The sequence below is a fragment of the Colletes gigas genome, unplaced genomic scaffold (genome assembly GCF_013123115.1).
Source record: "Colletes gigas isolate AHSC1104 unplaced genomic scaffold, ASM1312311v1 Colletes_gigas_Sc00002, whole genome shotgun sequence".
Lineage (NCBI taxonomy): Eukaryota > Metazoa > Arthropoda > Insecta > Hymenoptera > Colletidae > Colletes > Colletes gigas.
In genome coordinates this window covers 10,913,969-10,936,647 of record NW_025106631.1, presented here as the reverse complement: position 1 = coordinate 10,936,647, position 22,679 = coordinate 10,913,969, and positions in this window count along the sequence as shown.

Here is a 22,679-nt window from a genome sequence, read left to right as displayed (position 1 = left end):
ATGTTTGAAAACATCCAGTAACATTGAAGGACCTTAGTATGTCTATTACAAATCTCACTTGCTATAAACGTATTCTGCTTTCATATTTTAAATCTTGTATATTTTCTCCGGCCACGACCTTGAATGACCGTGAATAATTATAGTCACTGAATTTCTCATGAAAGGGACTATAATTGTAGGTGTTTCAAAAAGAATGATTCTATTTAAAAAAAATGAAGGTGACCTTCATTCCTTTAAAAAAAATGACATAGATCAAAAATATTTTTGGCATCGTGTGAACACCATTGTACCATTCGATTTTGTCCTCAAGACATTTGACGTATCTTTTAAAATAACAAAGATATTTCCGGTGCAAGCGTTAGGTGACTCACCCTGTACATCTATAATAAAAATAATATATAATGATCATTAAAATTGATTTTATGTGTATGTTTTTATTGAACTTTAATTTCTTGTATAATTTCAGTCGTTCGTAGCATTTATTTCTAATTTCCCATCAATTTATCATTTTGCAGGAGTTCAATATTCAGTAATCGATTCTTGAAGATACTTCTTGACATCAATTTTGGTCATAAGTTTTCAGAAAAAAAGAATAATTGAAAATGACAAGCGAATTAACTCTCCCTTTGGCTTAAAATACATAGTAAATAAACAACATTTTCTTTGTTTCAATATTGTTACGAGTCACCCTGATTTTTAATTTAAGAAGATCAACAAAACCATTATCATCGACTTGAATTTTGATAGCTAAACGATCTCTTTGTAAATTACACTGTCGCTCCTGTAATAAAATTAAAGCTGTTTCTGGCAAGCACGCCTCTAATGCGAAGAAGACAAACAGCCAGGTTGGATCATTAGCTGAAATGATTCGCAATACCGCATTTCCGATACATAGGTGCCACCCTGCAGCCAATTTACTCCTCGCATGACAAAGCACGAGTGCCTGGCAGCTCTCAGAACAGCTCCAGCTGCCGAAGCCAGTGGCAGGGAATTGTAGCATCTAAATAGGTTAATAAACGGATCCTGTCAATACTAGTGGATTCCCACAGAATCGACCAGCCACGTATCGTTCTTGTACCACGGAGGGAATTGCACGCATTCTCATCTCCTCAAACTTTGCTATCTATCTAATCAGACTCCAAAGATATATCAACAACGGTGCATATTCGCTCATCGAAACTTATAACACTACTGAAGTATTTCTCTTCATTTAATCTGAGGATTATGGGCTCGGACGGTCAGATATTTTGTACGCAACAGTAGGGAAAATATAGTCTGTACTGCAAATTAAACCTTTTGCAAATCAATATATTCTAGAAATTTGTCTCCTTAAGCCATTGTAATACAGAAAAAATTCTATGTAATGTTATTACTCTAAAATATAAATTTTATTGCAGGTATGTAATATCAATGTTATAAATTTAATATAAAATACTTATTCAACACTAAAAGTATCAATTGGTCGCCTTTTGTGTGCTAGCTCGCTACTTGTGAATAAAATTACAAAAAAGACAAAATGACATTGTATTGTTTCATTGTTGAGACACTCACGAGAAGAATTTGATTTGCAAAAGGATGAATTTGAGGTGTAAAACCTGTTGCGCTGCTATACTAAAAGCATCTAAAATTATAATAAATATCATTTTGATGGATATTACTGGGGTGATATTCATAATTTCGCTCAAAATTATTTTTTGTTTTGCGCTACTATTCAAAAAGTTGGACGCAGAAGAAATTATAATAATTTCTGATTACCAAATTGCTCCTTGTGTACAAATTAATAAATCGGCTTATTATCTGCCCCGGTATTCCACAGAAACTAGACTTTCACGTTCCAGCTCGTAATCTAAAGAGTAACTCTTTTCCATAAATCCGTATCAGACGTTATATGGCAAATTCAATTGCTTTTTCTTCTTTTGCCTTCGGTTCTATTCGTTTGATTATTTCCTCTTTCAGGTTTCTCGTATCTTACTGTATCTTTGGTCCGTTCTCCAATACCTCTAATTCTATATATCAAAGTACTTATCCCGTAAATAAATAAATATTGGGTCGCTGATCGCAATTTCTCATCGCACGTTTCGAACCTCTATCGTTAATAGATACGTGACAGCCAAGCGGAGGATTCACCCTCGTCCCGGCGAGGAGCAAACGTGCGTGAGGGTTTTTTGATGGAAACACGATCCCGAAAATAAAAATCCGTCACCGGCCACGGGCAATGGAGTCTTCTAATTCGAGAACAAGAAGCACGTTGCTTGATTCCCACGAAATAATGGGAAATAAATATCTCGTCGATGATTAGTCTTTGTGCTGGTTGCATGCTTCTTCGTGACACCCCTCCATGCCGTTTCGCGGTTCGTTGCACCTGGGAAGAAAACCGATGGACAAACGGGCAAGGGAACGCAACAGAAGATACATACTTGCAGGGCGATGATCGAGAAGACCCACGTGTTAGTCCTAATTGGTCAACGTTCTGTCATTGCAAAGATTTTCAACTCAATGTAAACTTAATTTCTCTAAGAAAATAACCACGATTGAACTTTGTACGGGAATACCAGTGTGTAACTACAATAGAACGATTTTACGATTTGAAATTCCTTTATAATGTTCGTATCAATTTAAATTAATTAATTATTTTATGGTATAAGTGCATACTCAAGAACATTTATAGAATAAAATGTTTAAAATATTTTTGAAGATTTTATAACTCTTAGGGGGTTATTGTCAACAACAAGCATTAAGATGGTAGCAAATGATTTTATTCTACTCTTAAAAATAATTCGCCTATTATAATCAATCTTCGGTTATTGATATCAAGTATTTAAAGAATTCTTATCTAATCCATACTAAATATGCCTGCCCATCAAACCCATTTTTCACTGAAATAAACATATGTATACATCAATCTTGCTGGAAAGATAATTAGCAGGACATATAGAGCCATATAGACTGAATGAAATCGGGAGTCATTGAATAGAGACTGAAAACAAGACTCTATTTTCGTGTAATACCTGGACATCCTTATTTGTTTAAAAACGAAACTGCTAAAAGATTTGAAATTTCGAAAAAGTGTGTGACTTTTTTGTATAAATATAATAGATGAAAAATGAGATCTTGTGGTGATTGGAAAAATTAGAAAGCCTGGATTTTTTAAGACTGTTAAAAACATGACTATTGATTACGTTTCTACTGGAAATACATAAATGGTAAATATCATTTCCAACACTTGGTTATTGAAGTGAAATCGTTTAATGCATCGTTCGTGCTACTCGCCGATTCAATACTTAATCAAAGACACGAAACCGATGAAAACTATTCATATAAAAATGTGCCCTATTTATTGCAGAACAATAGTATGTAGTTGCACCTTCACAGGAAGTGCACGAAATAGCTCGAACACAAATATGCAGACATCCTGTCACAAATTCTCTATCTGCAAAACATTCCCGATATTTATCGAATTTGTTGGTAGACTTCCTACACACGTTCCTAAAATATTTCAACACTGGCAATGGGCGTTGAATAAATAAATATTTTCTAGTGGTCAAAAATAAAAATTGAATGGACTGAAATCTGGAGCATTAAACAGGCCAGGCAATAGGTCCTGTATGACATATCCATCTGTTAGAAAATGCATCGTTCAAGAACTCTCTGGTTATTCGATAGAAATAGGAAGCGACACTCTCATGCATAAATAACATATGTCGTATAATATTTAATGAAACTCCTACCAATAATTCGTGCAATTCATGCACTCAAGAAATTGACCAAAACAATTGACCTGTTAATGTCTCATTCAGAAATCCAAGTGATCTATTATTCTGTGCACATTCAATAGAATCGATTTAAGCAAATTTTATTCATGAATAACGTATAACATTTTTAAATTTATTTGTAAACTGAATTTTGCTCATAGCTTCGCTCGTTTAAATGTCCTTTTGAAAAATACGTTAACGGATTCTAATTTACCAAGAAAATTTGTAAATCTAACGTAAACGAAAGTTAATTTACGATAGAATTTATAATTTTGATTCGTTATTCAAGAATACAATTTGTCCAACTCTGGCAATTATAAATAATTTGATGTCTTATGAAGTGTGAGGATCGCAAATTTAAAGAAAGATTACAAATAAGGTGGTATCAAAGACAATTGTAATAAATTGGAGGTATGAAACAAGAATGTTCTTCGCTAAAAAAAGTAATTATCAAAAGAAAATGAAAAATTACAGACAGACATTACGGCGAACTAATTTCAATATTTGAAGGAATTATATAAATATTTTAAAATACATGACATTTTCTATAACATAATAAGTAATTTATCCTTATTATAGATATTTCTGAGCTGTTTTGTGCTATCCAAGTCACCATTAACTTTTAGTTTTTATTATGTACATGTTAATTTATTGATATATTTTAGATTACGATTTATTTTCCATATGATAGAACTAACGAAACATCATTTGTGTTTTTTTTCCATTCCCAAGAAACGTGATGATTCTCTCGTTCTTTCGTACTATTGTTTCTGATTTTACGACATTATGTAAGTAGACACATAATATTTCTATATGAATAACTACATATATAATTTTGTACATTACTGTACGTATTTTGTTTCATCTAGGAAGATTGTATCTCTAGAAGCAAACTTTAAATAGCTGAAACATCTAGTATTTAAATATAAGAGTATAAAGAAAGGGTTAATAACTAAAAGGAACGTGGGGCTCAACGAAACGGTGGATAAAATGGAAGAGTTCTCTTACATAAAAACTGTATATGTGGTGAGATCGTGTTGTGTGGTTTAAACTAAGTATCACGCCATTTCGTTATAGAACACAAAGCCGAACGTTATTAGCAGAGTGAGAATAAAAGAAAATTTTCCAGTATCAGAGTTTTAATTTTACGTATTACTTCAGTGCTATTTTTTGAAGCTTTATTCCAAATATTTCGTAAGGTTAAATATAGCATTTCATTGTGTAATCCTTATCTATTTTACCGTTTAATTCGATTTTTTATCATTTACACAAAAATACATTTAGGGATTTGTCAATACAAATTGTATGAAAATTAGAGGACATGTAAAAAACCTTTTGTAATCTGAAAAAGAAAACATGATAAGGTAATATATTATTTCCAATGAAAAAAAAAGTTGTTTATAACTTTAGAAATGATTTAATAAACATGAATCGAAATTTAATATTTACACCCTATTTGGCGAATGCTACTTGCCTGTAAGTTATGAACCCTTTATTTTTAACACGCTGTATATGTCGTTTTATCAACCCTTAATACCTAATTAAACTATCTTTCAATAAAAAATAAGCTTCTTTTCATTTTTGAAGAATCGTGGGAGTACAAAACTGGCCAAGGAAAAGATAAATCAAGGCATATGTTTACGTGAATTAACCGTTGAAATGGGGCGTAGATGTTAAAATACACCCTGTATATTGAATGAAACTTGGATAGAGAGTTCGTAGTGGCCGCGAGCACGGCAAACTGGCCTTATGAGGCCTGTTTACGCTTCTCGCGCTACCCTAGAAGGTACATAGCTCGTTTTTGCAAGCAACTCGTCAATGACGCGGTTGAAAATGAAATCGAACAGCTGTAGAAGAAAAATTATCACCTCCGCGTTTTCGCAGTGGCCGTACGGGAGCAGGTGGCTGCAATTAAATGGTTCACCGACGTCATTTGTTTCCCTGGCGATCTTGACGGCGCATCTTCCGAGCTACTTTTATCGTCGTAGTTCCCTGACCAGACGCCGAACAATACGCGGAGCCAGTCATTGTTCGAACGCGCGCGCATCATTATGCATAATTCAGCGGAATAGAAGAGCTCGTAGCATCTTGTAGCTTCGCGGTGTAATGATCTGATAACATCCGTAATATTGATAGCATCGTTTCTTCTAAATCCCGTGAAAGTTTATCCTTCGTAATTTACGCATCACTCGTAGAACAGATAGTTATTAAGATAGCCATCGGGGAAACACCCTAACATGGTCCATTATTCTTATCTACCGGTGGGAAATAAAGCCGCGCGTTCGGTCGTGATAAAGTAGTAGAGTATCGAGCAATGCGCAATTCCATTTGTAACGGGGACAATAAAATGTATCGTCCGTTTGACGTTGGGAACGCGATTAAGAACCCTTTGCTGGGAACAATAGAAGCGGAAAATCGAGAAACTATTCTGTTTTCGCGGAAACGTGCCCGAGTTTCTTTTAAATCAAATTGTTTTATAGCATCGCGGACGACAGAGGTGATTTATAGCCAAATTGATCAGTGAAACCTACCGTCAACTTGGCCAGACATTGATTAAATTCTATTTGTACATCGGTAATCAAACTGAAGTTCGCGACTGTTACTATTAATATCAAATTTATTTTTCATATTAAGTCTATCGATGATTTCCAAAAGCAGTTGACAGTCAATTTTAGTCAATTGACAGAAAATTTCAGAAGGTAAAGAAATATATAAAGATACTCATGACGGTAAAATCCTTGATATTCATGACGATAAAAATGATAATCATATGTTTACTTAGCGATAAAATTATATAGAATTAAGATTTAAATATTTATTTTTATTTGAAAATTTTCTGTCGAAAAATGGTTTGAAGTTTTCATCAAGTTGAGTCCCTCGCAAACTTCGTGTGAAACGTGTAGTCATTAAAGGGTTAAAATTAAAATACCTTCTAAATTAGTGATTTTTTTACTTAAATAGCTCCAAACTTTTTTGTAGAAAATAACGAGCCGCGCGATGCTCTTCTAGACTTTTACTGCTGCTGTCCTAGAATTATACAGTTTATTAAATCTAAGTATCATTCACAATTAATTCTAAGTAAATTCACAAATACAACTTTATAATATTTAAATTAATACATTTTCCAAATTAATGATTTTTTTACTTAAATAGTTTCAAAATTTTGTCGGGAAAATAATGAGCCGCAGACAGGAAAAACTATTGACCGAATCAGTTTTTCTGCGGGGTGAATTTAGAACTAATTTGCAATAGATTAAAATCGGAGATTCTGTATAAATAAAAGACTTTTTGATGAATAATACACAGGATGTCCATCGATAAGTGCCACTTGAAATAACTGCCAAATCATTGGCTCTATGAAAAACGTATTTTTTATAGTTTGTTACATAATATACGTTAATACGAGTCAAATAATTTTTTACTAAGTTTTTAAAAGTTATTTGAAGGTTACCTTTTTTTTAATGAGTTGCTATATTTTCGTTTTTAAAAAAATAAACTAACCTTCGAATGACCTTTAAAAACTTAGTGAAATTTTTTTTCATAGAGTTAATCGTTTAGCAGTTATTTGAAACGGTACTGGTGAACAATTTGCGTAACATCGATACGAATAAGACGATGAAACGATTTTCGAAACGGATTGTAATCGAAAAGTGGCTCCGTGCGAGCAATAGTATGCTCGTGGTCGGTGAAAAATATGAAACATTTGAACTTGGAAACAGGAAATATTTGCAAATGTTCGCGTCGCTTGGAGCAATTTTATTCCCGAGCGCTCGCGCTTCAAACGGGAGCTCCTCAGTCAATAAATAACTTTCCGCTCCGGTAAATTTTCAGTTAGCAAGCCTACAATTACCTCACACGGCTGTGTTTCATCAAGAAATTTGAATCGACGGTGTACTGAATAATTCAACGACCAGCCACAATCAATATTCGCTAATTCGTAGGTAAAAACGCGCGGAGCCAGACAACGCGGTGGCAGAAATGGAAAAAGAAAATCATAGCGAGGAGTTGCGAGGATAATTATACACGTGCCGAACCAGGACGGATGAGTCGAACGTTACTGGGGTCGTGGTTCGAGAGGGTAACAGGTGGTCGAGCAGGAAACATAGCCTATATAAGAGCAGATACTGGCCGACTGGTTAGCATAACAATTGCACTAGCTACTATGTTGTACGCGGACGCAGAATGATTTATGTATAGGAACGCGCATCGCGTTCACACGCGCGATCGAAACACGCTTTGTGCGTAACCTGTTTTTCACATTTCTCACCTGTATTCTAAGAATTCGAGGAAAAGTTTCGAGAAAAGCAGCCATCGATCGTCCGAACACCTGGAGAATCAAGAAACAACTCGGTGAAACATAGTGCAGCCGAATTACAGATTTTTAACTAAACACGTTTGCCTAAATAAGAATCTAAAACGCTTCTCTAATTTCGAAAAATTTTTCCTAAAAGTCTATGTCGTTATCTGTGATCAGTCTATGATGAAATGAATTTCATCGAATAATCTTTCTTGTTAATATATTTCATTTACAGCTTAATTCGAAACATTTGACAAGGCTTTGTTCTAGATTAAAATTAAAAAAAATGACCTCTATTATTCTACGTTACAAGTTTCTTCCCAAGTCGATGCACCTGGAATGTGCAATTGACCCTTTTTCTAAGATATTTACTTCATACTTTAGGAAATACTGCATGTCTTTTCCTGTAGAATTGTTTAAAAAGTAAAGTGTACTTATACAGTTTTGCTTCAGTAAATAAATGAAGAGAAAAAGTTGAGGTAAATTATATAACGAAAAGTACTTTCGAAAAATCTTAAATACCTTCAATGTACACAATGGCTCAAGGAATCGATTTAGGTAAAAAATTCAGATAATTTCATTCGAAAGAAAAATGTAATTACACTTTCAAAGTACACTGATGCACTTGGAAAAAAGTCTTATTATAAGATAATAGAGGCCATTAAATTACATAAAATTTACCGCATTTAAAACAGATCTATAGCAGTTATCAGAATTAACTTATATACATAGCCAAAGTTGTGAGTTTTCTAAACCAACCCCTCTGATAATAGTAAACTGATTCTCTTGTTCTATCCTGCTTTCGTTATAAATTACAGTCAAACGACTTTATTATATTAGCAATTTGATCTTCATAATGGAAGATAGTGAATATATCATAAATTTGATTTACTTCCTCTATTTTATTTACACTAAGTTCCACTTTCTATATGTAAAAACACTTTGGCTTCTTAAAATTGTCACTTTCATAGATTTTCTAAGCATTTCAAATTTTGATTTTAGAATCGAAGCGAAGCTTCGATCATTGTCAAAGTTTACGGATCGTAATTTTGTTCGAGGTTAGCAAAGGGCAGGAACAGTTCGGTTTACACGTACAATTAAAACGCTATGGCGTTCCATAACGCGAACTGGCAATTACGAGAGTCGATGGTAAGATCGCGATCAATTAATCTGCCGTAGAATTCGTCACGGCAGTGGCAGATGCGTCAATTCGCGAGCTACTGTGCCACGAAATGACGAATCATCTTGACGACCCAGAGGGAAAAAGAGCCTAAGTACAAAGTAATGGAGGGGCTCGGAAGGGAGGAAGACCGCTTCCGGCGGATACGCGTTATTTTTTGTCACAATCGCGACGACATCAGTGGTATTATAAAGAGCAGTTCAAGAGGGTGCCGCGTCTTCGTTTCGTATCGATAATGATCTCTAACCGGTCACCGTCTCGCAGCGAAGTGAAACGTATTTTACTAGAGATCGTTTCGTCGCAACCGAACCGCGGCTAACGGAAAATTAATGAAGAGTACGTTGTACCCTGCACGTCAGCCGTCCCATCTGTTTCTTGCACGCGGTAGATGAGTATGATAGGCGATGAAAGGGCGTCGAAGTCCAAGAAACTACGATAATGGGTAAAGGAATGCGTGCGTATCATCGACGAAGTTCTTTCGCGATCAAGAGAAAAACCATTTCGACGGTCGTTGCTTATGGAACATTGTTAACATTATTTTTACCAAAGTCATCAAAACTCACCTTTTCAAACATTACCTTGACATTAGTTTTCTGGATTTTTGGCGATTTAATATATATTTCAAATTCTTTAGCTCTTCTATCTATATTCAGTCTAACCAACTACAGTTATATAATTTCGTAATTGACGACACGATAGAAGCAAGTTTGTATTGTTTCAACATTAAATGAAATTACCATCGAACTATGGTTCTATATAATATTTTTTATTTTTTTATTCATAACACAAATATATTTCTATTTGCTTCCAGAAAAATTTTTACTCTTGTCATTTCCCTAAATTCCAACAAATTTAACCATTTTTTTTTTTAATTGATTATTAAACTTTATCTATAATGATTCTAATCTTTTTTTAAAATAATTATTTGCATTCAAATGTAAAGGTGTCAAGAGACACCTTTTGGTTGAAATAGGTATGCCTAAAACCGCAGTAGAAATAGTGTTAAATAAAAACAAGACTTCGAACAACCGTAGTTTCGATTATCCAAAGACTTCTGTTTAATAATTATGTAGTATTAAGTAAAGAGGAAGGATGCAAATTTAACATACAAGAACGGCTATTTGAAATAATACAAAGATGAAAATGAAAAAATGATCCATAAAGAAGTTACTCCAATTTTTATTCGTGCTTTCTAAATACGTAGAACAAGTCGATATATTGACTCTAAATGTAACATTGATGATTTTCAATTTTGTTAACATTACATTTACGGAACCCGCTAATTTGACTACACTTAAAGTTACAAAATTCATAAATACCATTTATAAGCAATTTATATTGAATTTGATCGATGTAGTGACACAAATCCTAAACTTAAAAAATTCGCATTTTAATGTAATTGTCAACGTGACAAGTTTCGATAGAAAAATGTGCAACCAATGTCTATAAGTCCAATGGTAAAAGCGTGAAAAAACATACATTTTTCTCAAGCATCAACATTTTCGTGTAGTAATACATGAAGTTTTAGGTACAGTAGAATTTCGTTTATCCGAACACGTCCGGAGTCAAGGCAGTTCAGATAACCAAAGTGGTCCGATAATAGAGGTTCTGTGCTCATCCCTTTCACCGTGTTTTTAGTCATTTGGATAATTGGGACTGACGGTCGAATAACTGAGGTTCGAATGTTACGTATTGAATTGCCTCTTGAGCTTAAAAGAACTTGCATGTTAAAGATTGTAAACACGTAAAATCTAATTATATTTATTGTTGTTAATTATTTTCCTTAGTAGATTTATCATTTTTCTTAATGTAAAGGATTTTCATCATTTTTAGTATTATTATTAAGAGTTATTTATTATAAGAGTTATTATTTTTTAAGGGTTATTATTATTTTTCTGTTTTTAAAAATTATTGTTTTATGCTGCTAAGACCTAATTGTTTTGTTAATTACTTCGTTTTTGTAAGTCGCAAAGAGTAATATAGTTATTTTGTCGACAACTTTAAGGGTAGTTTTCATATCTCGAGAGATATAGCATATCAGCAGATAAAAATAAATACGTGTTTACCATTATTCGATGCTCTGCGTAAAGACTGTTACTGTTAGGCGACGTTCCTTGTTAGTCCGCGTATCAGAAGCAACCTGTCTTCCTTACCAGAAACCGAGGTGCCGCCTGATTTCTTCTCGAGCAGTTTCCGCGGGGCAGAGTCGAGTAAAACAAGCCAAACGAATGTCGAAATGGAGAAAGAAGTCGCGGTGTCTGGTAGGCGTGCGTTCACGCCTACTAATTATGATTCTAGACGCTGTTATGTCCCTTAACCCCCTACCACCCCTTTGAAAGCATTCTCGGTTCGAAGGCACCGCTGCTAACGAGAAAAACCAACACGGTATAGCCAATCGAAATGGCACGCCAGGGTGAGAGTGAAGAACCGGTGCGTGGAGGGGGTGGAGATGGCCCTTGAGGTGAATCCGCAGGGTCCTTCGCGAAGAAACTCGACTGGTCCTGTCTCCTCTCGCCTCGGCCGCGTTTTAACGTGTCCGGACACCGACTGTCTGCCGCCTGAGGTAATTACGACGGGACTACACTGCTCCCTCGAGAACCGAGTGACAAAAAGCCGCGTCTTAATGCAAACGCGCCGGCCCGGCCATAACTCGTTAATTATAGGCCGCCTCTGATTGATCCGCGACCACTTCGCCTCCGTACACGCGAACGAATGCCCTCAACCAATGTACCGACACCTCGTCGATATCCGGTTTGGCACACGCGACCGAAAGCCCTCCTCCATCGTGCGGAAAAAAATTAATTAAGAAATATCAAAACCACCGTTACCTACGGTACTAAAGGGTTGAAGCTACCGGGGACTGAAAATATCGATTTCGGTTCTCAAAACGGTTCCGAAAAATCGGAACGATTAAAAATATTTTATCGAAAACGGGGAGCCAATTTGTCACTTTAATGTTACGGTGTTCGTGAGCGTGCACATACTATTCAGTTGACTATTTTTTCATTCAAATTATTAACAAAAACAATGGATTAAATCATGTGCTGGCGAAAACAAAGTTCAATGTGAAATTGAAAACTACAGTTCGATAACCGTAAGGATTTTATGTTTTTCCTTGTTTTGCAAGTAAAACAAAGATAGACATAGAAACGCCGATTTTGTCTGTCTTCGATGTTCTAATTGCAAAACAAGGAAAAACATGGAGTCGATGTCGCAACGGCAAAAGTCGCACGTCTGTTTCCAGCCTTCAAACTGTAACCGATGCAGTACCTGTTTGGACTTCCAAACATTGTTATTGTCGAACAACTTAGGACGCGTTCTTCATTCCTTTCAAATATTAATAGTATGAGGGTTTAAGACTCTCCAAATTACTTAATAACACAGAATTTACCGGACTTATTTAAATTTAAGGAATTTGCATCTTTACCATCGTACTGCCTCGCTCGACAATAGGAAATTGACGTATACTAAAACCATTTATGCGACACACACAATAATTAGTTTTCCAGGAGTATTTTGGACCCGTACGCACCCACAGTGGATGGGACTTAAAGTATCGGAAGGACTGACCCATACGGGATGGGTCATCTCCGATTTGCCAAGCAAGACACCTCCCATAATAGAACTTTTGTATTTACACAACGACCGAACACGACGAGCTCGGAATTCAAGATTTAAAGGACTAGATTTAACTTTTTAAGAACTTGTACGAATTGAATTGTTTATATATCCGCATTGAACATTTTCTGTTAACTCGTTTTATGTTTATACATTCGAATTGTTAATAAATTATTGTGCTGGCAAATAAGAGTTGTTTTCTCTTTTATTTGCTAAATAATCGGCTCCACGACCTTTGTGGGAGCCAACAATACCGAAATGGAATTTAAATAGTGCTGACCGTCGAAACCGCTACTAGAAACCTAATCCAAATTGATATTACATCGCAACCGTTTTTCCAATAACAGTTTTAACAGTTACTTTTCAATCTCTGGAAGATAGTCTCAAAAGTGAGCAACATATTACTTTGGGGGTCCTGTGGAAGAGACGAAAAAAAAAGGATAAGGAAGCGTTTAAGTCCCAGGTCTGATAGCGGAATCGTCAGTAAGACATCCTAGCAGACCCTGCCTTAGACGTCGAGATATTGGGAGGTGGTCGAGGATCATATATATGCACATAGAAGGTCGGTCGAGTGCATGCGAGAGGAACGGTCCCTCTGGCGGCGAGTACGGGAAGTGATGGACATCACACTACTGTACTCTGCGATAATTTGAGTGTGCCATTGCGAGCTGGTAACCTGGCGAGACTGAGGAATGTACTGTGCGTCCTCGAGAAGTTGGCTAGCGAAAGGAATGTGAGTCTGATTGGTACCCCACTGAAGTAGAGTTTGGAGTGCCCACGATCCCATCACACGCTATTGGCTGAAACGACGACGTGTTGTAGGACAAAAGTGAACGCACGAAGGTCTGACTGACAACAGTAGAGCACTCCCACACGCATTTTCGATATTAGCGAGTTTTGTCATCAATACAAATGGGGTAGATAATAGAAAGAGGACATCAATACGTATTATTGGAAACTTGCAAATCGGTAACAATCTGTAAGTCAAAGTGGGAACAAGCGGAGCAAGCAGACTATGCACTATTGAGTGGCGAGATGTTGGCACACTACCCACAAGCTAAACGATGCAACGGGTAAAGGGAATCATCCTTTACCAGTTCCACCTAATCCCCTCCACTACTTTGGCGATCGCACTGTTACGTTTTGTTTCATATACTATACTTACTTCGTTACGCAATGGACAGAAAACGTGATCGACTTACTCAATGATAACCAAGAACTTGCGTCGTATAGTTTGGAGGTAGTATGCCATCATCTCGTCTCCCAATAGTACTCTTCTTTTTAACTCTGTCCCAGCATGCTCTGCATCAACATGCAATAGTACCTACTTTTACCAAAAGAGTCAAAATAACTAGTTTTTAAAAATAAAAGGGATCATGGCACAAAATTGCATTTCCTTTATAAACGTTTGCTTCAGAGTAAACTAGAGATACATTTTGAGATGAAATAGCGTTGCAAACAAGAGTATATCGATAGATACTTATCACATATTTTTACGGTCAAGTAGAACTATCGAAAATATAAAAGAAAAAGTTATCCAACAATCGAACAAACATAAGACACAAATTTGTTTTGATAATTTTTATATAATGTATACATGTATTTTAAAATATATTTAATTTTGTACAAAAATATGTGAACTATATGGAAGTTTTATGGAAAACTTGTGCAACTCGAATGAAATCAAAATTTTATCTAAATTTTGTAAGATTTTAATATACCCCCTTTCAGTATATGTATATGTTGTACATAAAAAGCGAGGAACAAAAGAGGAAAGTACTTTGATAAAAGTAGCAGAAAATTTCAAAAGATAAGATGTACTAAAAATGGGTAATCATTATTACAAATTACAAAACAAGTTATTTTGATCCCATTGATAGACCTAGTGTGAAAGAAACAGAAGCATCTAAAGTTCTAATTTATGAGACTGTGAGAGGTTAAAACGTCGAATTGTGATAATAAAAGTTTTATTACAATCTAAATTCTAGTCTAATCTCATGTTTTGAGCACTTGGGCAGTCTAAACATATGGAATAGAAGAAAGACAAGTGAACAGTAAAGAATACATACTTTTTAGAGCTGGAAAGACGATAAGCAGAACGAATGCAGATACGATTAGCTGTAGCTAGAATTCTCACACTTCTACGCAGATAAACTTTCGATCGTTGATTATTATCAACAGCCGCGATCACAACTACTAAAGCTGCTTCTGTACCCGCGTGCCACGAAAGGCCTAATCGTAACGGCTATACGTGGGGATTCTAAATCTCCATATTCCCAAAATAAAAAAAACTAGTTTGTTCGAAAATGAATGGTTTTTTATAATCTTGTGAAGGTTTCTATTATCTTAATGTATCAAATATATGTTTTTATTCCTCAAATTCATACGAAGCAAAAAGAAATGCAATTATTGTATTACTTTCTCTCGTCAGAGAACTAAAAATTCTCTTGATTTTTATTTATTTATGAGATCCTATAAAATCGATAGAATCTATTTCAACAAGTTTATCTAAAATCCTTGCTCATATCGGATATTTGGTACACCAGAGTTGTGCAAAATTTTTACTAAAATGATAATAAAATATAAAATTTATTTGAGTGGACAATTCATTTTTGATATATTAGGATGTTTGAGGCTTTTACGGCCCAAGTTCTGACAATTGGTTCCAGGTGTAAGCCGTGCATTGCAGCTAGTTTTTCAGGGATCTAACGACTTTTAAGTCTATTTATTTATTCGTTGCGAAGTATTTAACTCTATAACTGAAATTGAAAATTTAGTCTTTACTTAACGATTAACAGTTTTGTAAGAACAAACATTTTCCTCGAAAAACACTATCGATTATCTTCCCAATTAGGCTTACGCAACCTTAAAAAAACAAAAGGTATCGAGAGGACCAGCAAAATCGGTAGACTGGCCAAGGTGAGCTTAGCAAAACGAAAAATAAACGCGTACTTAATAGAAACGTGAATTTCAGTCATTACTATTTCCCTGAACGCCGCTCCGGTGTCACGGAAAATTTCAATTTTCCGCTCGAGATAATAGATAATAACGCAAATATTTTTCCGTGTGACGGAAGTCCTCCCGTGGACAAAGGATTCTTTCCCTTCTGTGCCCCCGCCTCCCCCTTTCAACGAGGTCCCTTTCTCGCCCCTTCCTCCGTATCACGGCCAACGCACTTTGCCGAGAACGTCTGTGGCGACAGAGACCGACTGCATAGTGACGCGCTGGAAAAAAGAGGGAAAGAGTAAGAATGGAGGCGGAACAAAGTGGTGATGGCGAGAGAGCTCGAAACAAACGTACCAAACGGCAAAAGCCGGCGCCCGGTAGCGTTGACCCTCTATAAATATGTATAGCCAATATCCGCTTACATATTCGGTCACAGCATCGAGCAATATCGCCATGCAGATCCGTGGCGGGGTTAAGGGTGGTTCTGCGGGAAATCGACGAGCACGCGGCACGGTTTTGTGGGTTCCGGTGAATCCTTTGAGGCAGGGACCACCGACGTCATATCGTAGGAAAATATCTAATCTGCATGTGTTTACGTTTGTCATGCCGATAGAGCTGCGAAAGGGTCTTTCGCCTCTTACCACCCTGTAGATTGTATTACCGCGCTCTCGCGAAAACCGTGTTTCTGCGTTTCATGCTAATCACATCAAAATTCTTATCTATTGTGTTAGCTAAAAAGTAATTGCGTCTTTTTATGTGTAAATGAACAAAAACTTTAATCGATCCAACCTAGGTAGATCTACTATTAAAGATAATATCGAAACAACATTCAACCAGAAGATATTGATGCAACGTTAAACTCATTATTGTCTCAAATGTTTCTCTCTTAAGTGCATAGAGGGCATATAAAGGCCATTAATGTCTTTTTTTAAATGCAAAATGGTTTTAAGTATTCTGCCAGACATTTGGGTACAGTAAACTCGTTTAAGAAACGTAACCCTGATATTTATTAACAGCCAGCATTTCATAAAAGAAAATGTATTGTCCATTTTGTTCAATTAAATTTCGCTATCTTTCAGGCAACTTCATGATTTCGCGTTCAAAAAAGTTATTTTGTGCGGCGAAAAACAGTTTCAAGAGTAATTTGGTTTCTCTTCGACAGCAAAGGTTTTACCATTTAACACGTTTAGCAAAGGGCAGAATAAATGGTTAAATCTGATGAATATGGTGGATGTGATATTGCATCCTATCCAAGCTGCGACATTTTTTGACAAGTGATCAAACTTGTATCTAGCATTATCTTGGTAGGAGCAACACTTTTACAATTCAATAATTCTTTTTTGACCATATCGCTTAATTTATCCAGTCCGAATTAATGATTTGATTAATTGAAAGCAATTCAACCTACACAATTCCTTTGAAGTCCCGCCAGATTGATAGCGCAACCTTTTTTTAAAGTGCTTTGAGCAAGTTCAATACGCTTGCTTCACGATCTTTTTTGCCCGATGCTGTTGTAGACCAAGTCTGACGAACTTCTCCGCTGCAGGCCACACGACTTCCTCTTCAGTTAGCCGATTCCCCTACTATCAAGAATGTAAGCGACGAGAGTGACGGTGTGCGTGTGAAGTATGAGCGTGGCGAGGATTTATGCGACCGTGGCGTTCGAGTGGGGGGAAAGGGCCAACTATGGCCCGCGGGTCACCAGTTCGTCAGGCGTGTTGTAGACGATCCATTTTTCATTGCTTGTTGTCATACGTTTTAAAAATGAATCGTTTTTTCACGTTTCAAAAGCGAATTGCGGATGTCAACACGCTTATAATTAGTGAGATGAATTTGTTTATGTTTATAAGCCACCCAAATATCGAGTTTACTAACGTATCCAAGTTGTTTTACATGGAAAGTTTTGACTATCTAATTTTTCAAATGATTTCCCATTTTTCATTCGTTTCGATGTCACACTTTCTATATAAAGATAAAAATGGCGAACCAAGATACAAAAATGAGTAATGAGAATTTGGTAATTCTGCCTGCAGCCGTAGTAAGATAAACTTGTAGTGTTTGCAATGAAAATTAAATGAGTGAAAGGATAGCACGAAAATAATTCAAACGATTTTTACAAAGTAATGAAACGCTAACCGAAGAGTCACTTTCAAGGCGTCCATTCTTCATCGGGGATGAAGAATTATGTGAATAAACTTTTGATGGATAAAAAGTTTCACCACATCTTTCCTATACCTACATAGTTTTGAACTTCTCTTTTTGCGATTATTACCTATTTTTGTATATGAAAAACTTTGTAACAAATGAGCATTTCAAAAACAATGATAGTATCAAAATAGCTCTTACCTAATTTTCCACAAAAAAGAACTCAAGACGTCTACATTACTGAAAGGTACAAAATGTTACATATTACAAAACATTTTTGTGTAAAAAACCTAGTATAAATCTTGTAAGACGTGCGTATTATAAGCGAAAGTATATAATTTTTTTCTCCTGAAAAAGGCCAAAGTCAATGAACCTCAATATTGCTTCGTACTGTCAAGCCGTAGGTCCCCATAGAAATAAGTATTACTCATAGCGATAAGGTTAGTCATAAGCGATACACTAAGAAGATGATGAACTTGTTGACTTCTTTAGGGATAAAAACAAATGCTTCATGCGCCCAGACCTAACCTGGCTGTACCTAAACCAAAAATTATAAAAGCGTACCGTTCCTGGCCCTCCGGGCTCATTTTCACGTTTGATTTTATAAGAAGTGCACCAGTGTTCAATCTCCGAATAAACCTTAGGATATATCGTGATATTTTTGTCCGAGTGCTTGAACCCTTCCCAATCAAAATCATCCTAATATTGTGACCCCGCAAGTATATGGACGAGTCTGCAGCTTACGGCATAACAGTATGACAGATCACAGTCTCTATTTTATTCTAAAAAATATAATGTCTAGAAAGAAGCAGGCCACGTACCTAATGCACGATGGCTATTGATCTAGAAGCGCGAATCTTCCATTCGATCAGTTGAGAGCGAAGCGGCGCCATGGGGCAAAACCACGCACGCGCGCGTTAAAGTTCGAATATTACTCCGGCAAGTTTTCGTCATAAATTTTCACCTGGAATCGAAGCGTATCTCGCGTCGTGTGTTCCCGAAACATTTTGCAACAAAACTAGACAGCCAGCCAGCGTCGAAGGCATTAATAAAACTGCGGCGCGTTCAAACTTTTCGAAATAAATAACCGTGGCTTTGCTGTTTCTCTTGCGGCGTACCGGCGACAGGTGTCGGCTCCGAATCGTCAGGAGTCGTCACCGAAAACGAGCGAAGGCCAGTCTCTTAAATCGTGTCGGGATAGTTTTTCTTCCTCCATAGAGCCACGAGTATACGACCGCGCTCTGCTGCAATTTGCAAGGTGCAACGCCGTGGTCGCATTAGTCAGGGTACCATATCGGCTCACAGCCATCGCGTAACGGTATGCGCCAGCAGGCGTTGCGATTCGCTAGTGTTTTCTGCTGGTCGCATCACGATGACGCTAATGATCTGCTTAATTATTGCGCGTTGTGAAACAGAGGCGACACACAGGATCGGACGATCCTACGTGATCAATCGCGCACCACCTCGTCGCCAAGATCATTTACCCCTTTCTCTGTCCAGCCACGAGTGACTCGATTCACTCAAACAATCTGCTCTAAAATCAGGGATCGAAAAAGCACAACGGTCGACGAAAGTATTCGAATGCCCGCTATTACAACTTTCAACAATAAATAAATGTATTCGATTATTTTTCTCACACAATAATTACGTAACTTTTCAGTTATTGTCGATTAGAATATAATGCTTATAAAATTGTTAAAAGTTAATGTGTTTTATAACTCTAATAAATGATATCACATGGAAAAAGAATAAATTGATCTTATTAGGATACAAAGAAATAAATCTATGTATACTCTACTGTACATGCATGTTAAATTTAGGTTCTAAAAGTAAAAATTACTATAGGATACCAGTATTAAAATTATGAATAAAATATACGAATCCAATCTGACAATATTTGTAGAAATTACGATACATTCATTGCAAAGATGTACCAGAACATGGTCACAAAGGTATTTAAACAGCATTAATTAGAATCACTTTATTTTATATTAATATTTAATTTTTCCTCTTTCAGCTTCAATTACGGTTCCTATTGTTTTAAATTCGACAGAATTTTATACCTCTGAAACATTTTGTTTTAGTACATTTTTTCAAATTTATGCCGAAATTATTTAATTTCCTAACGATTTCTGTTCACATACGTATGTTCAATGGATTCAAGTCTAGACTTTAAGATAGTGTATTTAAAATATATAACATACATTATACAATTGTTACTCTTTTACAATTCCGGCCGTGTTCATAGAATTATTGTTTTGTTGTAAATAAAAATTTTTCAATAACTCTAATTTTGTAACGTTATCTAGTAAATTGTTTTTTAAAATATATAATAAACTTTATTTGCTTAATATGAAAGTCTGATCCTCTTAAAAAATATACCCATTTCTATATTTTTATAACAAAAACACTCTTTCAACATAAACCTAATAAGTAAAATTTGTCAAAGAACTTACATACTAAAATTTATTGAAGTCAGTTAATGGTTTTTTATGTTTCTTATGACGTGATTACTACAAATATACATTGTACTCAGTTTTGCACCCGTCGTTTATTCGGATCTTAATATCTCGACCAAAGTGCTTCTTGCTTTTAATACTGCATCTGTTCTTTGGGTCATAATTTGTACTAATATTTCGCAGTAATCCAGATTGATTTTATCTCATTCTTTCTGGACTCTGATCTACAGATTCTCAGTTGATGTTGATATCATATAATATTCACAATGTAATTTTTTGTAAATTATGAGTCTACAATTTTTAATGGAGTCCGGCCTCTGTCGAGATCAATCTAAGAATTTAAAGTTTTCATTTCTTTAACCAAATTTTTACTGATTTTATTACATTGGTTTGAATTCCTATTCTCCTGGAACGTAATTTTCGTCTCTAGACACGATATGTTTTTTAACATTTCTAGCAGATAAAAATACAGAATTGACTTATAAGAGAGGTTCATATTACTAATAATTTCATGCATTGCACCTGTTTCATAAGATGTCATACATTCCCATATCATAATACGACCGCCGTCGAGTTTCATGGTTTTTTTGACGCGATGCCTTTAAAGGCATTCACCTTTCCTCTTCCAGTATAATAACATGTTCTGCCATACGATGATACGTGATTAATTTTTGTTTCATCCTACTATACTATGCATGTCCATCGGTCGACACTTTAATCTTTATATTTCTTTGCACATATTAAATGAGCCATCACATTTCTCTTAGATAACTTAGGTTTTTATTTCTTTTCGTTGCACTTGTAACAGTGGCCCCTTAATTTTTTCATTACTGTTCATTTACTAATTAATTTCCCTACATTAATATTTAATATATTTTTTACCATAGGTGCACCCGATGTTTCATCAGTTTAAATATATTTGCTCAACAATTTTCTTTCTTATGGTGTCAGTAGCTATAACCGCCCTTCGAACTTGCTATATTAGTACAATATTTTCTCCTCATTTTCTGAACAGGAGACTGATTTACATTATATTCTTGTGCAATTTATCCTCTAAACAAACCAGAATTTAATTTTTAAATTATACTTCTCTCGATTTCTTTCGATACTGGTGTCAAATTGAAAAAAAGTTTAAAAATGCTATACTAATTGCACAACTAATATAATACAATATACTATTTATGTATAACTTAACTATGAGTAAGAAAACATTTACAAATATTAATACCGTTTAAGGATAACTTCTGTGTTAATGATTATTTTATTGCTCGTGATCGATAGACAGAACGTTCGACAATTTGAAAATTCAAAAAAACTTGAAATTACAAACAAATGGAGTTTATGCGACTCTATTGAAAAAACAATTTTTTATTCTGGTAATAAAACGATTTTAAGTATAAAACCACTCCCTTAAGAAGGTCTTCTACTGTAAACCCCCAAAAAATTCGATTTTTCTTTGCAATTTCTTAAAGGATAAGGCGAAACGTCGATGCAAGAACTTGCATAGTTTCTTTATAAAAAAATATCAAAGAGAACATAAAAATACGTGTTTTACAGTAAAAGACTCCCTTAAAAAAATTATGACTTTTCATATTAACACGAATGTTTCCGACAAGTTACAAGATATGAAGAAAAAGTTAAATTGAAATTTTTATGGTTTTTTATATCCTGTAATACAATGGCAATTATAATTTTTTTTTCACAATTCATAACCACCCACAAAATCGTTTTATTGCCAGAACTAAAAATTGTATCGTTAATAGGTTCGCTTGAACTACATTTGTGCATAATTTCAGAAGAATTTGTCGAGTTCAGAAGAGTCCTACTACCGAATTGCGATTTTCGAGGATTTAAGAAACGTAAATAAACGTTATAATATTGTGAATTTAAACGAGTGTTAATATTTTTGGAAATCGTATAAAGTGTGTTCAGTTTTGTTCACCGCTGTATACTTTAGTTCGGAATTCCTCGACTCGCGCAGACCCACGACTGGCAAGAAGTATTCAGTTTCGCGGTCCAGTGTCTAACAATACGGCAAATGTTACCAACGTTTAGAGGGCTAACAGAAATTCACAGTGAACAAGACAAATCTTCCCCAAAATCCGTAATAAACAGCATCGCAGCGAGGCACATGTCGCGAGACGCGTGGGACTTGTAACGAGGACGTGCACATTCGAGCTCGTCAGAATGTGGCGCGTACACATCGGTCACACGTGCCAACTAAGAATCCGATGCTGCGTGGCTTTCACGGGACGGTGGAGGGGGAGGGGTCGTGGCTTTGC